The 24,534-nt window shown below is 44.5% G+C and overlaps 1 protein-coding gene across 1 annotated transcript in view; it reads right to left on the reverse strand.

Moving 5' to 3' along the window:
- Positions 1–15,778, reverse strand: part of LOC120916987 (F-actin-monooxygenase MICAL2-like) — a 300,525-nt gene extending 284,747 nt beyond the window's left edge. Inside the window, exon 1 of the mRNA XM_040327945.1 lies at positions 15,719–15,778. The gene's annotated coding sequence lies outside the window, so the exon portion shown is untranslated. The remainder of the gene's footprint in view (positions 1–15,718) is intronic.
- Positions 15,779–24,534: the final 8,756 nt, after the last annotated feature.

The raw sequence follows: 24,534 nt of genomic DNA on the forward strand, positions 1-24,534 counted from the left end.
AATGTAAGGGGGATGGGATGCGCTGGACATCTAATCTTACAGTTACAACCGGCCCTTTTGAGGGCAATCAGAATGCTAATGCGACCCACAATGAAGTTGAGTTTGACACCCTTGCTCTAACTGATACATTCTGTTGGAGAGCTTGTTCTTTTGAAAAATAACAGACTTATTCGCTGGATCACCAGATGATAATAGAAGAAAAAAAGCCCAAAAAAGATAACAAATGCAGCCGTCACATCTAACGATTGGTAAGCAATGGGAAACCCTAACCCCCTAACCCCCTAACCCTAACCCCCTAACCCTAACCCCCTAAACCTAACCACAACCCTAACCCCCTAAACCTAACCCAAACCCTAACCCTAACCCCAACCCCCCTAACCCCCTAACCCCAACCCCCTAACCCCCTAACCCCAACCCCCTAACCCCAACCCTAAGCCTAACCCCAACCATAACCCTAACCCCAACCCCCCAACCATAACCCTAACCCCAACCCCCTAACCCCAACTTTAACCGCAACCCCAACCCTAACCCCCCTAACCCTAACCACAACCCTAACCCCAACCCGCAACCCTAACCCCAACCCCAACCCTAACCACCTAACACCCTAACCCCAACCCTAACCACCTAACCCCCTAACCCTAACCCCCTAACCACAACCCCAACCCTAACCCCCCTAACCCTAACCCCCTAACCCCAACCATAACCCTAACCCCCTAACCACAACCCTAACCCCAACCCTTACCCCAACCCTAACTCCAACCCTAACCCGCAACCCCAACCCTAACCCCAACCCTAACCGCAACCCTAACCCCCCTAACCCCAACCATAACCCTACCCCCAACCCCCTAACCCCAACTCTAACCGCAACCCCAACCCTAACCCCCCTAACCACAACCCTTACCCCAACCCTAACCCCCCTAACCCTAACCACAACCCTAACCCCCTTACCCCAACCCTAACCCCCCTAACCCTAACCACAACCCTAACCCCCTAACCCCAACCCCCTAACCCCTAACCGCAACCCTAACCCCATAACCCTAACCCCTAACTTTTTGGGTTTATTATCGCCTTATGATCGCCATTCGGTTTCCTATATAGAGAGCTCTGCGGTGTACGGAGGACGGATTCGTCACGTCAGCTTTTTATTTGCACTTTTAATGGCGTCGGGTTGATGTCATTTGTTTAATTGTTAATAGAGCGCGGTGGAGAGAGCTTTAAAACTGGCAGATCCGGTCTGGCGAACAGCTCCGGGCGCAGCGCCATGTGCCCCTCGGGTCCAGGTGTGGCTCCGGCGGCGTCTCCCGGCATGTGCGCCCTTCTGCCCTCCTGCCACCAACACAACTCCTGTGTGTCACCTTTATGGTAGTAAAGTCGCACGCCGCGGTACGGCGTTATGTGTCACCCGCCATGTACAGTAACCCTGGCACAGCATGTCACCCCCTCCCCCGCTCTTCCAGGGACGGCGAGAGAACCCGCTTCCCGGAAGGACGGATCTCCTCTGGAAAGTAACATTTTCTTCTCTATAATTACATTGTTATTTTTTAGATTTCTTTTGTCTGTATTCGTGTTTATTTACCAAGTCCTGGTGAGATTGCGGTGAGCCGAGAGGCCCGAGACCCTCAGGGCACCGCGAGACACAGAAGAAACGTTCCTGGAAACAGAGGCGTTGCTAGGGGGGTGCGGGGGGTGCGGTCCGCACCGGGTGACACCCGCTAGAGGGGTGACACATCCCGTTTTTTTTGTTTTTTTTAGCTGACATGCCCAGCCTGCCCTGTGCAATCCCAGCCTGCCCTGGACCACCCCAGCCTGCTCTGTGCCACCCCAGCCTGCCCTGTACCACCCCAGCCTGCCCTGTACCACCCCAGCCTGTCCTGTACCACCCCAGCCTGTCCTGTACCACCCCAGCCTGCCCTGTACCACCCCAAACAGCCCTATACCACCCCAGCCTGCCCTGTACCCCCCAAACAGCCCTGTACCACCCCAGCCTGCCCTGTACCACCCCAAACAGCCCTATACCACCCCAGCCTGCCCTGTACCCCCCCAAACAGCCCTGTACCACCCCAGCCTGCCCTGTACCACCCCAGCCTGCCCTGTACCACCACAGCCTGCCCTGTACCACCCCAAACTTTCCCATGCCACCCTAAACTTTCCCATGCCACCCCAACTTGCCCCGTGCCACCCTAACTTGCCCTGTACCACCCCAATCTGCCCTATGCCACCATACCTTGCCCTATACCACCCCAACCTGCCCAATGCCACCCTAACTTGCCCTGTAATTTTTTTTTTAAAAGGGGGTTGCCATCTGGGCCCCTGGGGACCTCCGGGCTCCTTGCAGGTGTACTGCCTGTACCCCCCTGATGGCGGCCCTGCCTACCAGTGCCCATAAGTGCCACCTACCAGTGCCCATCAGTGCCATCAGTGGTACCTATCAGTAACACCCATCAGTGCCACCCATTAGTGCCGCCTTATCTGTGCCCATCAGTACCGCCTTATCTGTGCCCATCAGTACCGCCTTATCTGTCCCCATCAGTGCCACAATCTACTGATCTGGTCAGAACCACCTCTGGAGGGAGTCTGTTCCACATTTTCACAGCTCTTACTGTGAAGAAACCTTTCCGTATTTGGAGATGAAATCTCTTTTCCTCTAGACGTAAAGAGCGCCCCCTTGTCCTCAGTGTTGACCGTAAAGTGAATAACTCAACACCAAGTTCACTGTATGGAACCCTTATATATTTATACATGGAGATCATATCCCCCCCTTATATATTTATACATGGAGATCATATCACCCCCTTATATATTTATACATGGAGATCATATCCCCCCCTTATATATTTATACATGGAGATCATATCCCCCCCTTATATATTTATACATGGAGATCATATGCCCCCTTATATATTTATACATGGAGAGCATATCCCCCCTTATATATTTATACATGGAGATCATATCCCCCCTTATATAGTTATACATGGAGATCATATCCCCCCTTATATATTTGTACATGGAGATCATATCCCCCCCTTATATATTTATACATGGAGATCATATCCCCCCTTATATATTTGTACATGGAGATCATATCCCCCCCTTATATATTTGTACATGGAGATCATATCCCCCCTTATATATTTATACATGGAGATCATATCCCACCTTATATATTTATACATGGAGATCATATCCCCCCCTTATATATTTATACATGGAGATCATACCCCCCCCCCTTATATATTTATACATGGAGATCATATCCCCCCTTATATATTTATACATGGAGATCATATCCCCCCTTATATATTTATACATGGAGATCATATCCCCCCTTATATATTTATACATGGAGATCATATCCCCCCTTATATATTTATACATGGAGATCATATCCCCCCCTTATATATTTATACATGGAGATCATATCCCCCCTTATATATTATACATGGAGATCATATCCCCCCTTATATATTTATACATGGAGATCATATCCCCCCTTATATATTATACATGGAGATCATATCCCCCCTTATATATTTATACATGGAGAGCATATCCCCCCTTATATATTTATACATGGAGAGCATATCCCCCCCTTATATATTATACATGGAGATCATATCACCCCCTTATATATTTATACATGGAGATCATATCCCCCCTTATATATTTATACATGGAGAGCATATCCCCTCAGTGTTGACCGTAAAGTGAATAACTCAACACCAAGTTCACTGTATGGAACCCTTATATATTTATACATGGAGATCATATCCCCCCCTTATATATTTATACATGGAGATCATATCACCCCCTTATATATTTATACATGGAGATCATATCCCCCCCTTATATATTTATACATGGAGATCATATCCCCCCCTTATATATTTATACATGGAGATCATATCCCCCCTTATATATTTATACATGGAGAGCATATCCCCCCCTTATATATTATACATGGAGATCATATCACCCCCTTATATATTTATAAATGGAGATAATACCCCCCTTATATATTTATACATGGAGATCATATCCCCCCTTATATATTTATACATGGAGATCATATCCCCCCTTATATATTATACATGGAGATCATATCCCCCCTTATATATTTATACATGGAGATCATATCCCCCCTTATATATTATACATGGAGATCATATCCCCCCTTATATATTTATACATGGAGAGCATATCCCCCCTTATATATTTATACATGGAGATCATATCACCCCCTTATATATTATACATGGAGATCATATCACCCCCTTATATATTTATACATGGAGATCATATCCCCCCTTATATATTTATACATGGAGATCATATCCCCCCTTATATATTTATACATGGAGATCATATCCCCCTTATGTATTTATACATGGAGATCATATCCCACCTTATATATTTATACATGGAGATCATATCCCCCCTTATATATTTATACATGGAGATCATATCCCCCCTTATATATTTATACATGGAGATCATATCCCCCCTTATATATTATACATGGAGATCATATCCCCCCTTATATATTTATACATGGAGATCATATCACCCCCTTATATATTATACATGGAGATCATATCCCCCCTTATATATTTATACATGGAGAGCATATCCCCCCTTATATATTTATACATGGAGAGCATATCCCCCCCTTATATATTATACATGGAGATCATATCACCCCCTTATATATTTATACATGAGATCATATCCCCCCTTATATATTTATACATGGAGATCATATCCCCCCTTATGTATTTATACATGGAGATCATATCCCCCCCTTATATATTTATACATGGAGATCATATCCCCCCTTATATATTATACATGGAGATCATATCCCCCCTTATATATTTATACATGGAGATCATATCCCCCCTTATATATTATACATGGAGATCATATCCCCCCTTATATATTTATACATGGAGAGCATATCCCCCCTTATATATTTATACATGGAGAGCATATCCCCCCCTTATATATTATACATGGAGATCATATCACCCCCTTATATATTTATACATGGAGATCATATCCCCCCTTATATATTTATACATGGAGATCATATCCCCCCTTATATATTTATACATGGAGATCATATCACCCCCTTATATATTATACATGGAGATCATATCACCCCCTTATATATTTATACATGGAGATCATATCCCCCCTTATATATTTATACATGGAGATCATATCCCCCCTTATATATTATACATGGAGATCATATCCCCCCTTATATATTTATACATGGAGAGCATATCCCCCCCTTATATATTATACATGGAGATCATATCACCCCCTTATATATTTATACATGGAGATCATATCCCCCCTTATATATTTATACATGGAGATCATATCCCCCCTTATATATTATACATGGAGATCATATCCCCCCTTATATATTTATACATGGAGAGCATATCCCCCCCTTATATATTATACATGGAGATCATATCACCCCCTTATATATTTATAAATGCCAATAAGTGCCACCTACCAGTGCCCATCAGTGCCATCAGTGGTACCTATCAGTAACACCCATCAGTGCCACCCATTAGTGCCGCCTTATCTGTCCCCATCAGTGCCACAATCTACTGATCTGGTCAGAACCACCTCTGGAGGGAGTCTGTTCCACATTTTCACAGCTCTTACTGTGAAGAAACCTTTCCGTATTTGGAGATGAAATCTCTTTTCCTCTAGACGTAAAGAGTGCCCCCTTGTCCTCAGTGTTGACCGTAAAGTGAATAACTCAACACCAAGTTCATTATATGGACCCCTTATATATTTATACATGGAGATCATATCACCCCCTTATATATTTATACATGGAGATCATATCCCCCCTTATATATTTATACATGGAGATCATATCACCCCCTTATATATTTATACATGGAGATCATATCCCCCCCTTATATGTTTATACATGGAGATCATATCCCCCCCTTATATATTTATACATGGAGATCATATCCCCCCCTTATATGTTTATACATGGAGATCATATCCCCCCCTTATATATTTATACATGGAGATCATATCCCCCCCTTATATATTTATACATGGAGAGCATATCCCCCCCCTTATATATTTATACATGGAGATCATATCCCCCCTTATATATTTATACATGGAGAGCATATCCCCCCTTATATATTTATACATGGAGATCATATCCCCCCTTATATATTTATACATGGAGATCATATCCCCCCTTATATATTTGTACATGGAGATCATATCCCCCCCCTTATATATTTATACATGGAGATCATACCCCCCCTTATATATTTATACATGGAGATCATATCCCCCCTTATATATTTATACATGGAGATCATATCCCCCCTTATGTATTTATACATGGAGATCATATCCCCCCTTATATATTTATACATGGAGATCATATCCCCCCCCTTATATATTTATACATGGAGATCATATCCCCCCCCCTTATATATTTATACATGGAGATCATATCCCCCCTTATATATTTATACATGGAGATCATATCCCCCCTTATATATTTATACATGGAGATCATACCACCCCCCCCTTATATATTTATACATGGAGATCATACCCCCCCCCCCTCCTTTAGAATTGAATTCAAGTATCAGAATATTGATTTTGCCAGGAGAATACATTCATAAATACAATGATAGAGATCATTCTTTGGGATTTCTGAGGTTGATGAATATTGAGATGTATGATTGGCAATGGCAGCAGTGACCTCTTCAGGCTGACAGAGGTATTACACTCTAATACACTCCAGCAGATGCAACAGAATAACTATATAAGAAATCCCCAGTACGGATATTTTTACTTGGACCAGCTAGGCACCCTTACTACAGATATCGCCGCCAGTTTTGGGGTTCCTTGCCAAGCAGTTTAGGAAACATAGGAACAGTGGTGGCTGGTGCTTAATTTTCATGGGGGGGCTCGTGCCCCCCAGCGAGCCTGAACCCCCCCGTCCCGTCGCTCGCTTGATCATTGCTTCACTCAGGCCCCCCACCATCCCCGCACTTACCCCATCCAGGTTGCGGCTTCAGCTGCTTCCCCCCCTGGATCTCCTCCCGAGTCTCAGCGATTGCTTCTCCCCCCCAGCCAATCAGGTCTTAGGACTCCCAGCCAATCGGGTCGCAGGACACACTTCCTGATTGGCCTGGAGGAGAAGCAGGAATACATCGGCGAATATTAATTGGCTAATGTCTCACAACTGGGTGGGCTCTGTGCCCCAAGCCCCCCACCCTTTTTGAAGCCAATTAGAGCCTCAGGCTTAAAAAAAAAAAACGAGCAAAATAAAAACGCCATGGGGGGCATTCGTGGGGCGTTTGCGGCCGGTTGGCTTTGACGTGAATGGAAGAGTTTGGGAAACGGTAAAGCCAGCAGACGTGTGCGGGAAATTTCATTACCAATCAAAAATTTGGACGGATTTTTTTCTTATTCAGGAATTTGGATGTATCCGAATTTTCAAATTACAATAGTGACAAATTTAAATGAATCCGAAATAATTAAATTAAATTCTGCTCAAATGCTAATTCAAATCAAATTTAAATTGAAAAAACAAAACAAAAAAACAAGAATAGAATATAAAAGAAAGGAATATAAAAGAAAGGAATATAAAAGAAATGAATATAAAAGAAAAGAATAGAAAATAATAAAAAAGAATAGACTAAAACAGAAAATAATAGAATATAAAAGAAAGGAATGTAAAAAAATAGAATAGAATATAAAAGAAAGGAATATAAAAGAATAGAATAGAAAATAATAAAAAAGAATAGACTATAAAATATATATAGAATATAAAAGAAAGGAATGTAAAAAGAATAGAATAGAATATAAAAGAAAGGGGTATAAAAGAATAGAATAGAAAAGAACAGGGCTTTTTTTCAGGGGGAACTTGGGGGAACTCAGTTCCACCACCTCTGGCTCAGACCCTTTGGTGCCCGCTCACCACAATCACTTGTAAACACAGAAGTCCGGTTTCTGTGTTTACAAGTGACAGCTCTGCACTCTGTGTGTAACCACCCCCCCCCCCCTGAACTCTGCACTCTGTATGTAATGCAATTCTGGTATTTACTGCCCCTTTAAGACCCTTCTACTGTTTTTGAAATCTGAACGGGGTTGTGGTTGTGTTCCTGCCCCTATTTTCTAAGAAAAAAAGCTCTGGAAAAGAAAAATAAAGAAAAGAATAGAGTAACACAGAAAAGAATAGAATAGAGTAAAACAAAATAAAATGGAAAAGAAAAGAAAAGTATATAATAAAATATAATCCGAAAATAAAAGTAAAAAAATAAATAGAATAGAAAAGAGTAGACTAAAACAGAAAAGAATAGAATAGAATATAAACAAAAAGGAATATAAAAGAATAGAATAGAATATAAAAGAAAGGAATAGAAAATAATAGAATAGAAAAGAATAAAAAAGAAAAGAATAGAGTAAAACAGAAAACAATAGTATAGAGAAAAACAAAATAAAATGGAAAAGAAAAGTATATAATAAACTATAATCCGAAAATAAAAGTAAAAAAAAAAAAATAGAATAGAAAAGAATAGCGTAAAAGCGAACAGAATAGAAAATAAAAGAATAGACTAAAAATAAAATAGGAAATAAGGGAATAGATCTGAATAAAATAGAGAAGAATCGAAGAAAAGACAAAAGAATAGAACAAAATAAAATAGATAGAATATAACTGTCTTTCAATTTTTGAATAGAACAGATTAGAATAGAAAAGCAAAACAATAGACTATAATTGAATAGAATAGAAAAGACTAGAATAGGAAATAAGAGAATAAAATAGAAGTGAAAAGAATAGGATAGAAAAAACACAATAGAATAAAACAAAATAAAATAGAAAGAATATAATCGTCTTCCGAAATTCGAATAGAATAGATTAGAATAGAAAAGAATTGAACAAAATAGAAAAAAACAATAGAATAGAATACAACAGAATATAACTGCCTTTGAAATTTTGGATAGAAGAATAGAACAGATTAGAATAGAATAGATTAGAATTCATGAATGGGGTAAAAATCGATGCTCCTGGGCTGTATTCTCTGCAGATTGGGAATGTGTGAAGTACCACCTTGTGGCCACTAGATGGCGCAGAGGAGCACAGACTTATTCCCTCAGGTAGCCATCGCCCTCTAGTGGACATAATGTGGTATTTTCCTGAGTCACACATTTGTTTTGCGGAGATTGATTTTCGCCTCCTTCACACAGAAGGAATTCTCATGCGGATTGGACGGATCTTTATAAAGACGCCCCCTCAGTTTTGTGTTTCGGCACTTTAGACATTTTGTAATAAATAATTGATACCGGCGAACGTTCATTTCCCATTTCTGTAACTTCGGACTCACCGGCTCCCAGCGATCCCCTGAATAATATTGGTGACGGTTTGCTGGGTCCTGATTGGCCGATAACGTGTCTCTTGGAGTTGGATGCGGGACGCGGCGGTGGCGCGGTGTGCGGGGGATGGGTTGGTATATTTATAGACGTCGTGTTTGGAGGTCTGAGTTCTGCTCATTAATGAATAACGGATTTCTCTCTCTCGTGTGTTTTCACCGTAAAAGGATCTGAGGAGCCGCCGGTGTATGTGACAAAGGTGACAGGGGGAGGTGTCAGGTGACCGGGGGGGAGGAGCTCTCACCTGGAACCATAAAAGGTAAAATATGACCCGGAGTGACGGAAGATACAAGCGTCACATCTCAGGGATAATATGTCACCTCTCTGTGCTGTCCCTTCTACAATACCTTACATGGGGCTATCCTCACCCCCCCCTACATGGGGCTATCCTCACCCCCCCCCCTACATGGGGCTATCCTCACCCCCCCTACATGGGGCTATCCTCACCCCCCCCTACATGGGGCTATCCTCACCCCCCCCTACATGGGGCTATCCTCACCCCCCTCCTACATGGGGCTATCCTCACCCCCCCCTACATGGGGCTATCCTCACCTCCCCCTACATGGGGCTATCCTCACCTCCCCCCCTACATGGGGCTATCCTCACCTCCCCCTACATGGGGCTATCCTCACCTCCCCCCCCTACATGGGGCTATCCTTACCTCCCCCCCTACATGGGGCTATCCTCACCCCCCCTACATGGGGCTATCCTCACCCCCCCCTACATGGGGCTATCCTCACCCCCCCCCCCCCTACATGGGGCTATCCCCCCCCCCCCCCTACGTGGGGCTATCCTCAACCCCCCCTACATGGGGCTATCCTCAACTCTCCCCCTACATGGAGCTATCCTCACCCCCCCCCTACATGGGACTATCCTCACCCCCCCCCTACATGGGGCTATCCTCACCCCCTCCCCTACATGGGGCTATCCTCACCCCTCCCCTACATGGGGCTATCCTCACCCCCCCCCCCCTACATGGGGCTATCCTCACCCCCTCCCCTACATGGGGCTATCCTCACCCCCCTCCCCTACATGGGGCTATCCTCACCCCCTCCCCCTACATGGGGCTATCCTCAACCCTCCCCCCTACAAGTGGCTATCCTCAACTCTCTACTCTACAAGGGGCAATTCTCAACCCTCCCCCCTACACGGGGCTATCCTCAACCCTCCCCCTACACGGGACTATCCTCAACCATCCCCCCTACATGGGGCTATCCTCAACCCCCCCCCCCCTACATGGGGCTATCCTCAACCCTCACCCTACACGTGGCTATCCTCAACTCTCTACTCTACAAGGGGCAATTCTCAACCCTCCCCCTACACGGGGCTATCCTCAACCCTCCCCCTACATGGGGCTATCCTCAACCCTCCCCCTACATGGGGCTATCCGCACCCCCCCCCCCTACACGGGGCTATCCTCAACCCTCCCACTACACAGGGCTATCCTCAAGCCTCCCCCCCTACATGGGGCTATCCTCACCCCTCAGGCTGCAGACCTCAGCACTTACCACGTTTACTGTGCAATTTTCTTTTTAAGCTTGCCTTTGAGTATTCACTCTGTGGAAGGTGGTCTGGGGTGAGCAGAGTCGCCCCCACATCAGAGTTTTCAGAGTTCCCCTTTGTATCAGAGTCTGTAGATTTTCCCCTTACAGTGCAAAGAGGAAACTCTGCGGACCCCCGATGTAAAGGGGAACTCTGATGTAAAGAGGAATGCTGCAGACTTTGATGTAAGGGGGGGGGGCTCTGGTGGCCAGAGACTACCTTACATTAGAGTTCCCCTTTACACCAGAGTCTGCAGAATTCCCCCTTATAACATGGTCCACAGTATTCCCCTTTACATCAGAGTTTATCGCCAAACGCAGGACATTCCCGCAAAATCCGGGTCGGTTGGGAGGTATGGGAGAGGGTCCTGTGTAATGATGAGGGTAGTATGGGGGAGAGGGTCCTGTGTAATGATGAGGGTAGTATGGGGGAGAGGGTCCTGTGTAATGATGGGGGTAGTATGGGGGAGAGGGTCCTGTGTAATGATGGGGGTAGTATGGAGAGGGTCCTGTGTAATGATGGGGGTAGTATGGGGGAGAGGGTCCTGTGTAATGATGAGGGTAGTATGGGGGAGAGGGTCCTGTGTAATGATGAGGGTAGTATGGGGGAGAGGGTCCTGTGTAATGATGAGGGTAGTATGGAGAGGGTCCTGTGTAATGATGGGGGTAGTATGGGGGAGAGGGTCCTGTGTAATGATGGGGGTAGTATGGGGGAGAGGGTTCTGTGTAATGATGAGGGTAGTATGGGGGAGAGGGTCCTGTGTAATGATGAGGGTAGTATGGGGGAGAGGGTCCTGTGTAATGATGAGGGTAGTATGGGGGAGAGGGTCCTGTGTAATGATGAGGGTAGTATGGGGGAGAGGGTCCTGTGTAATGATGGGGGTAGTATGGAGAGGGTCCTGTGTAATGATGAGGGTAGTATGGGGGAGAGGGTCCTGTGTAATGATGAGGGTAGTATGGGGGAGAGGGGTTCTGTGTAATGATGAGGGTAGTATGGGGGAGAGGGTCCTGTGTAATGATGAGGGTAGTATGGGGGAGAGGGTCCTGTGTAATGATGGGGGAGAGGGTTCTGTGTAATGATGAGGGTAGTATGGGGGAGAGGGTCCTGTGTAATGATGGGGGTAGTATGGGGGAGAGGGTCCTGTGTAATGATGGGGGTAGTATGGGGGAGAGGGTCCTGTGTAATGATGGGGGTAGTATGGGGGAGAGGGTCCTGTGTAATGATGGGGGTAGTATGGGGGAGAGGGTCCTGTGTAATGATGGGGGTAGTATGGGGGAGAGGGTCCTGTGTAATGATGGGGGTAGTATGGGGGAGAGGGTCCTGTGTAATGATGAGGGTAGTATGGGGGAGAGGGTCCTGTGTAATGATGGGGGTAGTATGGGGGAGAGGGTCCTGTGTAATGATGGGGGTAGTATGGGGGAGAGGGTCCTGTGTAATGATGGGGGTAGTATGATGGAAGGGGGGTCCAGTGTGATAATAGGGGTAGCATGAGGGAGGGGGTCCTGTGTAATGATGGGGGTAGTATGGGGGAGAGGGTCCTGTGTAATGATGGGGGTAGTATGGGGGAGAGGGTCCTGTGTAATGATGGGGGTAGTATGGGGGAGAGGGTCCTGTGTAATGATGGGGGTAGTATGGGGGAGAGGGTCCTGTGTAATGATGGGGGTAGTATGATGGAAGGGGGGTCCAGTGTGATAATAGGGGTAGCATGAGGGAGGGGGTCCTGTGTAATGATGGGGGTAGTATGGGGGAGAGGGTTCTGTGTAATGATGAGGGTAGTATGGGGGAGAGGGTCCTGTGTAATGATGAGGGTAGTATGGGGGAGAGGGTCCTGTGTAATGATGGGGGTAGTATGGGGGAGAGGGTCCTGTGTAATGATGGGGGTAGTATGGGGGAGAGGGTCCTGTGTAATGATGGGGGTAGTATGATGGAAGGGGGGTCCAGTGTGATAATAGGGGTAGCATGAGGGAGGGGGTTCTGTGTAATGTGAGAGAAAAATTGCATGGGGGGAGGCAGTGCCAAATCGCAAAAAGTTGCCCGGTATTTGGCCAGCGAAATGGTCCGGGGCTGAAGTGGTTAAAAAAAAAAAAAAGTGTAATAACCTTTTCTATGTTGTTAGCCATTTCAGTGTGGCTTAATAGCTGATTGCAGTGCCCTCTAGTGGTATTAGTGTGCAGAACACGCCCGCTATGTTGGAAATTTTGACTTCCCCCGGATTGGTTGTTTCCTCTGCAGATCTGCGGATTTGGACACGTTTGTGGAAGGAAATCTCTCCATCTGTTGGATCCATTGGATGGAATTGGATATCATTTTCCTTTATGTGTCAACACCGGGCTGGAAAATACACGACATTACCAAAAGTATTGGGACGCCTGCCTTTACACATGAACATTAAAAAAAAACATCCCAGTCTTAGTCCGTAGGGTTCAATATTGAGTTGGCTCCGCCCTTTGCAGCTATAACAGCTTCAACTCTTCTGGGAAGGCCGTCCACAAGGTTTAGGAGGGTGTCTATGGGAATGTTTGACCATTCTTCCAGAAGTGTATTTGTGAGGTCAGGCACTGATGTTGGATGAGAAGGCCTGGCATCGCAGTCTCCGCTCTAATTCATCCCATAGGTGTTCTATCAGGTTGAGGTCAGGACTCTGTGCAGGCCAGTCAACTTCCTCTACCCCAAACTCACTCATCCATGTCTTTATGGACCTTGCTTTGTGCACTGGTCCAAATCATTTGGTGGGGGGAGGGGGGGTTATGGTGTGGGGGGAGGGGGGATTATGGTGTGGGGGGTTGTTTTTCAGGGGTTGGACTTGGCCCCTTAGTCCCGGCGAAGGGAACTCTTAAGGTGTCAGCGTACCGCCCTGTAGCAGTATATCTGCTCATCAACAGGATAGAAAAAAAAATAATAAAAATAATATATATTTTTTTTTTATTAATTTTATTTTATTATATTTAATATATTTTCATGTTTTGTTTTTTCATTGTGCGCTCATGTGGGTCCATGTTTTGCATTTTTGGAAAAGGTAAAATATTCTTGTAATAAAAGTGAAATAAAGATACACTGGAAACGCGGCCAAAAAACTTTACATATCCCTGTTTTTGTGGCGTCACCCATGTTACGCCGCGTTTCCTCCTCCATCGGACAAAAACTATTCCCCCCCCCCCCCCCGGTTATTTATTTCCCTCCAGGTGTCGCGGAGCCGGGACATCAATCTTTCCCGCACATCGCAAAACGCAAAACCATTTCACAGACATCTGTGCCGAGGAATCGCAGTGACAGCAAATTCTCTTCTATAATCGTCCCCGGGGGACCCGCTGTGCCGGCCGCTGTCACCGAGGAGCGTTTCTGGATTCTTCCACAACGTTCCGCACATCCGAGGACTCCGAGACTCCGACACTCCGAGACTCCGAGACTCAAAGACCCGGATCTTTCTGCCACTTTTTGTTACACGTTTAAATTAATATTTTTTACTAGAACCCCCAAACATTATATATTTTTATATATAAAAATATATATATATATACATATAAAGAGAGAGAGAGATATCAAGATATATATATATAGAGAGAGAGATATCACGATATATATATATAGAGAGAGAGATATCACGATATATATATACATATAAAGAGAGAGAGAGATATCAAGATATATATATATAGAGAGAGAGATATCACGATATATATATATATATATATAGAGAGAGAGATATCAAGATATATATATATAGAGAGAGAGATATCAAGATATATATATATATATAGAGAGAGAGAGATATCAAGATATATATATATAGAGAGAGAGAGAGATATCAAGATATATATATAGAGAGAGAGAGAGAGAGAGAGAGATATCAAGATATATATATATATAGAGAGAGATATCAAGATATATATATATATAGAGAGAGAGATATCAAGATATATATATATAGAGAGAGAGAGATATCAAGATATATATATATATAGAGAGAGAGAGAGAGATATCAAGATATATATATATAGAGAGAGAGAGATATCAAGATATATATATATATAGAGAGAGAGAGAGAGATATCAAGATATATATATATATAGAGAGAGAGATATCAAGATATATATATATATAGAGAGAGAGATATCAAGATATATATATATATATATAGAGAGAGAGAGAGATATCAAGATATATATATATAGAGAGAGAGAGATATCAAGATATATATATAGAGAGAGAGATATCAAGATATATATATATAGAGAGAGAGAGAGAGAGAGATCAAGATATATATATATAGAGAGAGAGAGAGAGATATCAAGATATATATATATATAGAGAGAGAGATATATATATATATATATATATATATATATAGAGAGAGAGAGAGAGAGAGAGAGAGAGATATCAAGATATATATATATATATATAGAGAGAGAGAGATATAGATATAATAATAGGCCCACTTTATTTCTCACATGGTACAACAACAATAGTATTATAAAAATGATAATAATAATAATAATAATAATAATAATAAATATTATAAAAATGATAATAATAATAATACTTATTATTATTATTATATATAAAAATAATTATTATTCTTAATTCTTTATTCTTAATAAAAATATATAATAATAGATCCGCTATAATTCTCACATGGCACAACAACAATAATATTATAAAAATGATAATAATAATTATTATTATATATAAAAATAATTATTATTCTTAATGACATAATAAATACTTTTGTACCAACCTGGATCTTGTGAAGAATATCAGACCAGATCTGAGTGATCGCCCTTCACCCCTCAGATCGCCGGGGACTCAGTCCTGTCACCAGCTGGTCGGGGGTTGGGTCGCTGTCGCTGTCGCTGAGGGATGTATAACTTTAATTTCTCAGAATTATAATTAGACTCTCAGTGAGGACTGGATGGTGTTTCCTCCAGAATGTAAAGGGATCACTTATAAGAGATCACCAACTCCTCATCAGATTAGTGGGGGGGGGGGGGGGGGTAATTATTGGATGTAAAGGCGTCACTATCAGGGGCTGACCTGCTGGAAATTTCTGGAGCCCGACCATTAAAGGGACACAATGGGGCAGATCCTCAAAGAAATTACGCGACGTATCTCTTGATACGCCACGTAATTTCAAATTTTGCGCGTCGTATCTTTGTTTTGGTATCCCCAAAACAAGATACGACGGCATCTGTGTTAGATCCGACAGGCGTACGGCTTCGTACGCCGTCGGATCTTAGATGCATTTTTTCGGCGTCCGCTGGGTGGCGTTCACGTCGTAATCTGCGTCGTGTATGCAAATTAGCCATTTCCGATGATCCACGAACGTAGGCGCGTACTCAATGTTAAGTATGGCTGTCGTTCCCGCGTCTAATTTTGAAAATTTTACGTCGTTTGCGTAAGTCGTCCGTGAATGGGTCTGGACGCCATTTACGTTCACGTTGAAAACAATGACGTCCTTGCGACGTCATTTAGCGCAATGCGCGTCAGGAAATTTTAGGGACGGCGCATGCGCAGTTCATTTGGCGCGGGGACGCGCTTCATTTAAATGAAACATGCCCCCTAGCCGCCGCATTTGAAATCCGCTGCGAGAGATACACTACGCCGCCGTAACTTACGGCGCAAATTCATTGAAGATTCAAAACAAAGCCAGGCAAGTTACAGCGGCGTAGCGTATCTCACATCTGCGCCGGACGCAGCAGAGGTACGTGGATCTACCCCAATATTTATATATATTTTTTTATTTTTTTGGGGCACCATTTATCTATAAATAAAACTGTAACTTTAAATGATTCTTTAACTACTTCAGCCCTGGAATGATTTAAACACACACACACTTAATGACCAGGCCATTTTTTGTGATCCGGCACTGCGTCGCTTTAACTGACAATTGCGCGGTCGTGCGACGTGGCTCCCAAACAAAATTGGCGTCCTTTTTTCCCCACAAATGGAGCTTTCTTTTGGTGGTATTTGATCGCCGCTGCGGTTTTTATTTGTTGCGCTATAAACAAAAAAAAGACAGACAATTAAAAAAAAAGAAAAAATAATATTTTTTACTTTCTGCTATAATAAATTCCCCCCCCCCCCAAAAAAAAATGTATTGATCAGTTTAGGCCGATATATTATTTCTCTACATATTTTTGGTAAAAAAAAAAAAAAAAAAAAGCATCGCAATAACCGTATGATGATTGGTTTGCACAAAAGTTATGGCGTCTACACACAATGGATTTATGGACTTTTTTTTTATGTTTTTACGTTTTTACTGGTAATGGCGGCAATCTGCGTTTTTTTTTTTGCGGGACTGCGACATTGCGGCAGACAAGTCTGACCCCGAGTGACACTTTTTGGGGACCAGTGTACAGTGGAACCTCGGATTGCGAGTAACGCAGTTAACAAGCTTTTTGCAATGTGAGCGCTTTAGTTTTAAAAATCCTGACTCACAAAAACAAACAGGATTCAAACCGAAGTGGTGTGCAGTACCGCGCTGGGCCTGAGGTGGGGGGGGGGCACCAGAGCACTTCGGAAATGCTCATAAAAGACTCAGAAATACTCAGTTCCTGAGCCTTTTGGAGGTTTGCCGAGCAGTCCTTGTGCCTTTCTGTGTGTTTTCCGAGGCTTTCCCGACGCCCCCCCCAACCTCTGGCCACATGCGGTATTGCATGCCATTGGAATGCCCACTTCTTTAGACTGACACTCACCCATTGAGGCATATTGATACAGTGAAACCTCGGATTGCGAGTAACGCGGTTAACGAGCGTTTCGCAATACAAGCCTTTTTTTATCCTGACTCGGTTTGCGAGTGTTGCCTTGTAAAACGAGCAGAATTCAAACCACAGCGGTGTGCAGTACCGCATTTGGCCTGAGGTGTGGGGGGGGGGGCGCCGGAGTCGTTCTGAAATACTCGAAAATACTCAGTTCCCGAGGTTTTACGAGTTCAGCAGAGCTGTCCCCGGGCCTTTCCGTGTATTACTGAGGCTCCCCCCACCTCTGGCCACATGCGGTATTGCATGCCATTGAAGTCAATGCGGAACAAATTATTTTCGTTTCCATTGACTTCAATGGGGAAACTCGCTTTGATATGCAAGTGCTTTGGATTACGAGCATTCTCCTGGAACGGATTATACTCGTGATCCGAGGTTCCACTGCTAAAAAAAAGCACTGCCACTGTACTAATGATACTGACAGGGAAGGGGTTAACACTAGGGGGCGATCAAGAGGGTTAACTGTTTTCCTTAGGTGTGTTATAACTGTGTGGGGGGGCTGGGCTACACAAGTAATGTGTAGACCAGGGGGTCACAAACTGGTGGCCCTCCAGCTGTTGCAGAACTACAAGTCCCTTCATGCCTCTGTTTGTGGGGGTCATGCTTGTAACTGTCGACGGCTTGCAATGCCTCATGGGACTTGCAGTTCTGCAACAGCTGGAGGGCCACAGGTTGAGAACCCCATGGGTTCTACACATTACTTGTCAATTGGCCTGTCACTGCAATGTGAATGAGGGATAAAGCTCCATCCGCTATAACACAACGTAACATTCTACATATCTAATACTGAGGTCAGTCTGATCATTTGAGCTGATATTTGGCGCCACCTGGTGGTGCACCAACAGAACTGACAGCGGTTGATTTACAATGGAAGTTGAGCCGTCTTGGCTGCCGGCGGGGAAGTCTCCGGCGGGTTCTGCAGATATTTTGGAGGAGATGAGGTTGCAGTTCTCTGGCGCTGAAGACTGTCAACATATTGTGACAAATTCATAAATGTCGTCTCCTTGTCCATGAAACGAATGCGGCAGGGCCGTCTTAATAGCATCATGGGCCCCTGGGCAAAGTAATGCTCTGGGGCCCCTACAATGATGACAGTGCAGGTAAACAGACATCATGTAGGTAGGAGGCAGACTGCCTCCCCTGTGTATCTATCACTCTCAGTGCCATCATGGGGCCCCTAATTACGGGGCATCGTGGGCTCAAGGACCAGCTGCTTTGGGGAAAGTGCAGGGGCCCCCCATGCAGCTAGGGCCCCTGGGCAGTGCCTAGGTGTGCCCTCTCATTAAGACAGCCCTGGAATGCGGAGCGGCTGGAAGTTAAAGGTAAAAAACGAAAACCGAAGTGTAAAGGACGGAACATCAAACAACGGGGTCCACCAGAGACCTCACTCCGACCTCCAGACTTCCCTTCCACTGTAATGTCCTACAGTTGGGAAATGTAACAAGTTCTGTATTCAATGGAAGTGAAATCTTATCGCTGGGAGGGAGCGACTTTATAGCGGCAACAAGGAAGGAAGTGGTTACAAAACGAAAGTCAGTTCTGTGGGCTGCTGACACTTTGTGCCCCAATTATGTCATCACCTCTGAGAAAAGAGATGTCACCCGTCTCTAGTGCAGTGGTCTCCAAACTGCGGCCCCGGGGCCGGATGCAGCCCTCTACGTTCCTTTATCCAGCCTTTGGGGCACTATTCCTCCCCCTGACACCAATGATGGGACACTATTCCTCCCACTGACACCAATGATGGGACACTATTCCTCCCACTGACACCAATTATAGGGCACTATTCCTCCCACTGACACCAATGATGGGACACTATTCCTCCCACTGACACCAATGATGGGACACTATTCCTCCCACTGACACCAATTATAGGGCACTATTCCTCCCCCTGACACCAATGATGGGACACTATTCCTCCCCCTGACACCAATGATGGGACACTATTCCTCCCACTGACACCAATGATGGGGCACTATTCCTCCCACTGACACCAATGATGGGACACTATTCCTCCCACTGACACCAATGATGGGACACTATTCCTCCCACTGACACCAATTATAGGGCACTATTCCTCCCCCTGACACCAATGATGGGACACTATTCCTCCCCCTGACACCAATGATGGGACACTATTCCTCCCACTGACACCAATGATGGGACACTATTCCTCCCACTGACACCAATGATGGGACACTATTCCTCCCACTGACACCAATTATAGGGCACTATTCCTCCCCCTGACACCAATGATGGGACACTATTCCTCCCCTTGACACCAATGATGGGACACTATTCCTCCCACTGACACCAATGATGGCACACTATTCCTTTCACTGACACCAATGATGAGGCACTATTCTTCACATTGACACCAATGATGGGACACTATTCCTCCCACTGACACCAGTGATGGGGCACTATTCCTCCCACTGACACCAATGATGGGGCACTATTCCTCCCACTGACACCAGTGATGGGGCACTATTCCTCCCCCTGACACCAATGATGGGACACTATTCCTCCCACTGACACCAATGATGGCACACTATTCCTTTCACTGACACCAATGATGAGGCACTATTCTTCACATTGACACCAATGATGGGACACTATTCCTCCCACTGACACCAGTGATGGGGCACTATTCCTCCCACTGACACCAATGATGGGGCACTATTCCTCCCACTGACACCAGTGATGGGGCACTATTCCTCCCACTGACGCCAATGATGGGGCACTATTCCTCCCACTGACACCAATGATGGGGCACTATTCCTTTCACTGACACCAATGATGGGGCACTATTATTCACATTGACACCAATGATGAGGCACTATTCCTCCCACTGACACCCACCCTGAGAAATGCCATGCAACCATTACTGTAGTGCATGTAGACAGAGGCTGCGTGAGACCGAAAATATAACAAAGGCTAAATAAAGGTGAAATGATAAAAAAAAAAAGGACAATGATCCTCCAGTGCTTTATTGAACCTCATACAGTTGGGATTTACATTTGCTTCAACTGTCTTAGATGACATTCTCATTTCCCTCCACTAGATGGCAGACATTTCCTACAGCGCCTGCAGGAATGGCCATTGTGAGGCTCCAATCACACTGAAGCTGATAAAAGCTATACAAAAAAAACGCCAGTAGCTTTGCAGGGAGCCTTTCAACGTTTTTTTAGCGTTTTTGCAATAGCTTTTATCAGCGTTTTTGAGTGTAGCTTTTACCTTTTTTTTTCTTTTTTTTCAATGGATAAAAAAACGCAAAAAAACGCTGGCGCCAGAGTTTTTGAGTGTTTTTAAGCATTGTTGGCTGTTTTTGAGTGCTTTTCTGCGTTTTGCGGTTTTTATCGTTTTTTTTCGCTGTCCATTCGCAGGCTGGGGGGGCAAGTTCAGAGAAAGTGTGTTGAATGATTCTGTCCAGTAGACTGAGGACATCTAGTGGCAGAAAAAGGCACTGCAGGGGACAAAATCTCTAAATTAGGCTACATTCACACTAATGCTTTTTTTTGGTGCATTTTGCATTTTTCAGAAATGCAGGGAAATTTTTTAACATGGTTTCCTATGGAACACGTTCACATCAATGCTTTTTTGTGCCTCTGCGTTTTTTGAAAGGGTCAGGGACTTTTTTTATGCAAAAAGCAGCGTTTTGCATGCAATAGAATTCAATGGACCTGCATCCAAAACGCAAGTGCCGCGATTTTGCCGCGATTTTACCTGTTTATAGCTGGTTGTTAAAGGAAATGTAAATTTTTTTAAAATTACTGGCTTAAAAAAAACAAAAAAACTCAAAACGCAAATCATGGTAAAATCGCGGTAAAAACGCACGTCAAAAAACGCAGCAAACGCCTGCAAAAAGCATGGCAAAAACGCTCAAAAGCAACATGCATAGGTGTGAATCGAGCCTGAGGCTCGATTCACACCTATGCATGTTGCTTTTGAGCGTTTTTGCCATGCTTTTTGCGGTGCTTGCTGCGTTTTTTGACGTGTGTTTTTACTGCGATTTTAGGCTCGATTCACACCTATGCATGTTGCTTTTGAGCGTTTTTGCCATGCTTTTTGCGGTGCTTGCTGCGTTTTTTGACGTGTGTTTTTACTGCGATTTTAGGCTCGATTCACACCTATGCATGTTGCTTTTGAGCGTTTTTGCCATGCTTTTTGCGGTGCTTGCTGCGTTTTTTGACGTGCGTTTTTACCGCAATTTTAGGCTCAATTCACACCTATGCATGTTGCTTTTGAGCGTTTTTGCCATGCATTTTGCGGTGCTTGCTGCGTTTTTTGACATGCGTTTTTTGACGTGCGTTTTTTGACGTGCGTTTTTACCGCGATTTTAGGCTCGATTCACACCTATGCATGTTGCTTTTGAGCGTTTTTGCAATGCTGCTTGCTGCGTTTTTTGATGTGCGTTTTTACTGCGATTTGCGTTTTTTTTTTTTTAGCCAGTAATTTTTTTTTTTTTACATTTCCTTTAACAACCAGCTATGAACAGGTTGAAAAAAAAACGCAAAACGCAAATCGCGGCAAAATTCGTTTTCGATGCAGGTCCATTGAATTCTATTGCATGCAAAACGCTGCTTTTTGCTGGGGAAAAAAGTCCCTGACCCTTTCCAAAAACGCAGAGGCACAAAAAAGCATTGATGTGAACATGTTCCATAGGAAACCATGTTAAAAAAAAATCCTTGCATTTCTGCAAAATGCAAAAAGCACAAAAAAAAGCATTCGTGTGAATGGAGCCTTAGAGGATTTTGTAGATCAGGTCAATAAGAAGGAAATCTCCTTGTTAGACGGATGACTTGTTTCCGTGTCCTGTGAAGGATCTCAGACACCTGAAAGGAACGGAGTCTTGGTTGTTATTGGATACAAGAACGATTCTTCCTCCGAACACTTTGACGGATTAAATCCAAAAAAGATGATTGGAGTCTGCGGGGCCCTAATTATCGGAGAGTCTACTGCTTTCCACGGTGACTCATTTCCTGCCGCCGCCGCCGCCGCTTTCTGGCTTCTGATTATGTGCTGATTGAATCAAGCCGGCCTCAATTCCAGAAGTTGGAGATGTACTCGGTACTCATTCAGCCCGGGTTGTATCCATCCGAGGAGATCCGAGGAGAACCGGAGCAGCTGAACCATTTGTATTGAGACGCGACCGGCTCTAGAATCAGAACCAGAATCTGTTCATCCGGATCACAGCGACCCCTCCCCCCCAATACTGGAGAATAATCGGATTCGATTTGCCTTCCCTGGTTTCTTCTTTTCTCCATCATCGATCTTTATTATATATATATATATTTTTTTTTAATAAATTCTTTCCGTTTTCATGAAGGACCTTACTTTAGAAGCAGTGATGTCATTGAAAGTTGTAAACTGCAAGGGAAGAACTTACCAAATAGATTACCGGGGAAGGTTTATTAGGCTGAAGAGGCTTGTAATGCTGCACAGTGCTCTGGACAATGGCTGTAATGCTGCACAGTGCTCTGGACAATGGCTGTAATGCTGCACAGTGCTCTGGACGGTGGTCTGAGGAGGAGGCCTGTAATGCTGCACAGTTCTCTGAAAGGTGGTTTGAGGACGCTTGTAATGCTGCACAGTGCTCTGCATGGTGGTCTAAGGAGGCCATAATGCTGCACAGTGCTCTGGATGGTGGTCTGAGGGAAGCACGCTTCAGACTCGAGTCGCTTGCTTGCTGGGAGTGGAAGCAGATGGAGCTTCATGGAAACCAGAAGCTCACAAGGGTAAACGTCCCTGCCTCACATTTTCGTTCCGTTTTTCGTTCGTTCATAGTTTTCATCGGTGGACGAAAATGTGGTGAACTTTTGATTTAGTTTTTGTCTATTTTACAGTTAAATCGTTTTTTATAGTTACTATGGGCCAGATTCACAGTGGAGATATGACGGCGTTTCTCCTGATACTCGTATCTCTGTTTCTATCTATGCGGCTGATTCATAGAATCAGTTACGCATAGATGTCCATAAGACCCGACAGGTGTAATTGTTTTACACTGTCGGATCTTAGGATGCAGTACCGCGGCCGCCGCTGGGGGGAGTTTGCGTCGTAAACCAGCGTCGGGTATGCAAATTAGGAGTTACGGCGATTCCCGACGGTTTTTCGCGTTCGCTACATCGCCGCTAGTCTAGTTTCCCGTCGCAAAGTTAGTCGTTTTTTTTGGTGCCTTAACTTTACACAGCAATCGTATTGCTCTATAAAGTATGGCCGTCGTTCCCGCGTCGAAATTTAAAAAATAACGTTGTATGCGTAAGCCGTCCGGGAATACGGAATTATGCTACGCGCGTCGCCGTTCGAAAAAATGACGTCACGGCGCGCAATGCATGGCGGGAGTTCGGAAACGGAGCATGCGCGGTAGGTCCGGCGCGGGAGCGCGCCTAATTTAAATGGCACACGCCCATTTAAATTGGCCCGCCTTGCGCCGGAGGCCGCCAGCATAGGTTTTCATCGCAAGTGCTTGGTGAATCAGGCGATGAAAAATTGCGGCGGTGTAACGTATCTACGATACGTTACGCCGCCGCTGCTCTACGTGAATCTGGCCCTATGTATCTGTAAAGACTGCTGACGAAAATTTTGACAACAATGTTTTAGTTGAGGAAATGAACACGGGTTTAATACTACTTTTATGGCAGGGTCACTTTAACACGTACCTATTATTTTGTCCTGCATGGGCTTAGCACAGGTCACTGACCCGGAAACAAGCATGCAGCAAGTGAAATCAAAGCTCCTGATCTGCATGCTTGTTCTGGGCCTGGAACCCAGAAGGACAGAAGAGACATCCTACATATTT

This window comes from Rana temporaria, chromosome 11, assembly GCF_905171775.1.
Source record: "Rana temporaria chromosome 11, aRanTem1.1, whole genome shotgun sequence".
NCBI classification, from domain to species: Eukaryota; Metazoa; Chordata; class Amphibia; order Anura; family Ranidae; genus Rana; species Rana temporaria.